The sequence below is a fragment of the Cebus imitator genome, unplaced genomic scaffold (assembly GCF_001604975.1).
Source record: "Cebus imitator isolate Cc_AM_T3 unplaced genomic scaffold, Cebus_imitator-1.0 Scaffold22, whole genome shotgun sequence".
Taxonomy (NCBI): Eukaryota; Metazoa; Chordata; class Mammalia; order Primates; family Cebidae; genus Cebus; species Cebus imitator.
Window position 1 is genome coordinate 7,533,154 of NW_016107337.1, and position 5,208 is coordinate 7,538,361.

Sequence of the window (5,208 nt, forward strand, 5' to 3'; positions counted from 1 at the left end):
AAAAAAAAAAAAAAAAAAAAAAAAAAAAAAACTTCAATAAACTGTGTTCAGACAAGCTGATACTCATTCAGTATTTATGGAGTACAATGTATTAGTACTGCTGTTCTAATCACTGAAGATACAAAAATGGACAAATAAATCTCTTCTTCTGGACATTTTGTCCAAGTAAAAGGAGACTGAATTTTTCCTCTGTGTCTCCATGGCCCTTTCCACCAACTAGTATGGCATATTAGTAGGTAGTAAGGGCCATGGAGGTACAGAGTAAGAATGCAGGTATAGAGAGTTCTATAAGGTGGTAGGGGACACTTGGGCAGAGATTTGAAGACAATGTGAAAGCAAGATAAGTGAACACTTGAAGAGGTTAAGCACATGCAAGTAGGTGAGCACATATTTCATGTGTTGCAGGAGCTGAAAGGTTAGTTTTTTTGTAATGAAATGATCAAAGGGGAAAATTGTTAGGATATGAGGTTAGAAAGGTACGTGCATAAAAGTTAACATAGAGCCTTAAAAGGCAATGAGATTTGGGGGATTAAGACTTTGTTTTTGGATTTGCTAAATTTGTATTTCTGATCAGATCTGTGTGGAGATGTGAAGTAGACAACTGGTTGTACTAGTCTGACATTCGTGGAAAAGATATCATGGCTATAGATGAAAATTTGTGAATCATCATGGTCTCCAAAGTCTTTAGACCAGATGAAATCACTTTAGAGGTAATTGTAGGAAGAGAATAGGTGATGTTGGCGGACTGAGCCATGGGGCATGCCAGAGGATCCAACAAGGGGTATAAAAAGAAGTGAGCAGAGAGATAGGGAGAGTTGTCCCAGAAGCGTAAGTGAAAAGGTATTAGAAGGAAGAGGGAGGTTTTGTTGCTCCTAGCTGCTAGTAGATTAAGATGAAAACTGATAACTGGATTTGGCAACATAGAGATACCTAATACCTTGACAAGAACAATTTCTGTGTTCTTATCAAAGAACAAATCATATAGTGTAAATGAGTAAATGAAGTGAAGAAATAAAAGGCAGCCTTTTAAAAGTAGTTTTGTTATAAAAATAAAGAAGTGGGCCATAATTAGAGCAGGATATAGGAAGACAGATGGATTTTTTTTTTTTTCTTTTAGAGGGACATTTTTTTGTATGCTGATGGTAACAACTAGTAGAGAACAAATAACTGATGATGCAGGAAAAAAGAGACACTCAAAAGAGAAGGGATCTAGAGCAGTAGAGAGGATTTGACCTTAGATCATAGGACAAGCATTTCTTCCCCAAAGGAAAGGGGAAGGCAGAGCATGTGGTATCAGATAGACCCAGATAGATCGGTAAACTTGATGTTCAGAGTTATTGAAATTTTGTTTTGATCTCTCCTGTAATCCCAATGAAATTAGAAGAAGCTGAGAATTTAGAAAGATAAATTGGTACTGGAGATGTGAGGAAAGAGAAGTTTTGAAACATTTGCCTAGAAGGGAGTGAAAAAGAACTGATTGGCACTGAGTTTTCTATGAGTACAACTAGCAAGTTCACTCAGGCTTATGATTATGAATTTAAACAAGACAAATTAACAAAGTTGCTGGGTTTTCTCCAGCCCTGGTGAGCTGCCTGGTGCGGGTGCTTAGTTGGCCTAGGGTTCTGTTTTGCTGGGGTTGGTATTTGTACAGCCAATACAACCAAGAGTGATGGTCATTGGAGTTCGGAGTGAATACATCAGAGTGATTCCACTGGGTACCATGGACTGATCAGGGTAAGCAGAGAATTGAAACATTAAGATTGTGGGCACTAGTCTTATACTTCTTTTTAATTTTATGAATCACAAGCGCTGAAAACCCTGACTTACAACAGTTGTGTTAAGGACAAACACAACTAGAACTCAGAGTTCACTGTATTGTACAGAAATGTTCCATTTTTCTTTTAGCTGAACTCCTGTCTGTAATTTCTTGACTCTTAAGACAATGATAGCATCTTAGGTGATATACACATTTTTGATAAAGTAATCTCAGAAATATATTTTTAAAAACTACTTCTAAAATGTAAAGCTGTCAGACTAGAAATAAGTACAAGAGAGCTTACAGTGTTTTTAAGTGCTTTGCTTATCACTAAAGAGACATTTGTATGATTTTGTCATGTCTGACCCCAAATTTCAGATGTAGGTACTTCCTCTGGCATTAAAAATAGGAATAAAAAGTAGACATTAAACAAAAACCTTATCCTCAAAGTGTTATGCTAATATTGTTTGCTAACATTGCTTTTTTTTTCTAATATGGGCTTAATGTCATTAATGACTCAGTTGCCATTTTTTTCTCCAATGAATCCAGTTTATTAATTTTCCCTGCGTTGTGCATGTGTTGTAAGTTTGCCCCCTTGTGGATAATTCTGGAACTGTCAACATGATTTTTTTCCTCTTGTTTTTAGTAGGAAAAAAGACTTAAGGAGTAGATATTATAGTAAATGGGAATTATTTTTAAAGAAATGTTGAGACTAATCAAAAGAGGTTCAAATTGTTGGACATTTACCTCTCTTGTATTAGTTTTCAAATTTTCTATTATGTTAAGGCCCCCACTAACTGAGTTTGGAAATGATAATATTCAAAGAAGTTAAAATGTTAATAATTATCTTAAAATATAAGAATATAGAATTACATAAGAGAGATAGACTCACAATTATTTAAACATTAAAACTCTCAAACTTTTCAACTTAACTCAGTAGGATATGATGGCTTTCTTTATATTAGCTTGAGAATATATTAATATAAATGCAAGGCAGTCCACAATTAATTAATCTTCACTTGCTAGGGTTGCATATGGAACTGTACAAATTATGAGAAATCTCATTCTTAATATTGTGCATACATGAGTGAGCCTAACCTTTTATTAATAATTTTCTACACCATATTAGAAAAAATAATTTTAATGCACTTAACAAAGCATTGTGACTTGGTGCCTGGAGAGCAAGATGTAGCATAAAACAATCATTAATTTTTATTTACTATTTTATTTATAAAACATTATCTATTGACCACTTACTGTGTGCTTGGAACCATTTTATGTTCCAGGAACAAGACCCAGTTTCCTTCCTCAAACGAGTTGCAACCTGATGAAGAACAAGCAAATTGCAATAAAGTGTTATAAATTTTGCTGCAGAATTTTGTACATAATGTGAGTGTAAGCAACATATTTTAAGCTGATTCTAGAAGAGTAGTTAAGGAAAGCATCATATAAGAGAGGGACCTGAGCTGCCTTGTGAAGTCCTTAATAGTTGAAGAGTGAGAACCAAGGGATAGAAGGCAGAGGAGTTTAGCCTGAGGAAAGAAATTTACACAGAGGTAAGCTTGTGGCTTATTCACCTGTTCTTATTTTGTACACCTGCTGGTAACTTCATCATCATCATCATCATCATCATCATCATGATGCTGGCAGGAGTGGATACATACTTGCTGCCATAAGTCAAATAAGCTCTGAATAGGTAGTACCTAAATGTGTTTTATCATCCACTTTATGTTATAATTATTCTCACCCTACACAAAAGAAAATGAAATCTTGGTTAGATTAAGCTTCTTGCCTGAGCCTAGGTGTTACACTTTAAACTTTATGCTCTGAACCGCTGTACTTTGCTAGCTAGAATGATTTGCCCATATTAAGAGCTCAAATACTGGTTAGTAAGCATAATAATTTCATAAAAAGCAAAGCAAAGTCGTCCACTTTGATATTTATGATGCAGTTTAGTGAACATGCTTAAGGGCTTGTGTATGAGGAATCAAGATGAGAAATACTCAAAGAATAGAGAAAATTGTATTATGCATGTATAGTGGTAAAAAAGAATCCCTTCTAATATCTAACTTCTAGTTCATAGCACGATGTTTATACTAACACAGGCAACATCAGTGGAGCGTTCCCTTCTCCTTTGTGACAGAGCAATGTTGTTGATGCATAGAAAAAAAATTGACATTACCTGTACACTATAGATAAATGCATACTACAATTCCTTAGGAATAAAATCCTTTGGGATTTTTTTTTTCATTTTATTTGCCAACTGGTGTATATGAATCATTTAAGGCTAAGAATTATTGCTTGATTGGAGATACTATGTTTGAATTTTCTATAAATAACAATAAACAACATCTTCCAGTTTTAAAATGCCATATTGACAAATGAGTTATTATGCTAAAGAAAGTGATCAATGCCATGATGTGTCTCTAATCTAAAATAAATGAGAAATCGCTAAAGGAACTGGGAATAGATGAAACGAGGTAAGACTAGGTGGGAACTAGGTGACAACAGTTCTAAAATATTTAAGACATTGTCCTATGAAAAAAGGGCTAGGCTGTTCCAAACAGATGTTAGATCAGTGAGCCAGGCTTAAGTTCATAAAAGGATGAACATTTTAATGATTGGAACCTTTCAAAAAATAATATAGATAGCATTTTAAAATTATAAACTACCTGTCTCTGAATATTTCAGCAGAGGTTGAAGCTAAGAAGTTGAAAAAATAAATTCTAAGGGCCTTTACAGTGAGAAAATTCTATGATTCTATGGTTTTCTAATGCCTCAAAAATTTGAGTAGTTCATGCATTCCGCTCACCATGACACTTAATTGTATAAGGTTTTGAAAAGTCATCATTCAGGGTTTACTGTTTCCTTTGCCACACCCTATGAATTTTTTGTAAATATTATCTTCTCCGTCAAATTTGTAATATTCCTAAGTGAGATGCTTTTCTTCATAGGAAATTAAAGGAGGTTCAGACATTTTCAAACTAAGTTTTTATTAAACTATGTTATTAAGTTTAATTTACCAAAACATTTCAAACATAAAGGCGTGAGTTCCCATATAGCCTTTACTCAGCTTTCTCAAGTGTTCATATTTTACATAACCACAATACAGTCATGGAAGTCAGAAAATTTGCACTAATACCAATCTATTAACTGCCTTACAGACCATACTCGAATATTGCCTATTGTCTCTCAGCCTAGGTTCAAATAGCTCAGTTATGTGCTATATCTCCTTATTCTCCTTCAATCAAGAATAGGTCTTAGTCTTTCATGACCTTGAGTTTATGGAGAATCCTAGGTAGTTATTTTGTAGAATGTCCTTCAAATTGAGTTTGTTTGATGTGTTCTCAAGGTTAGACTGAGGTTATGCAATACTTGGCAGGAGCATCACAGAAATGATGTTATGCCCTGAGCAACATGGCAAAACCCCATCTCTACAAAAAAAAAAAAAA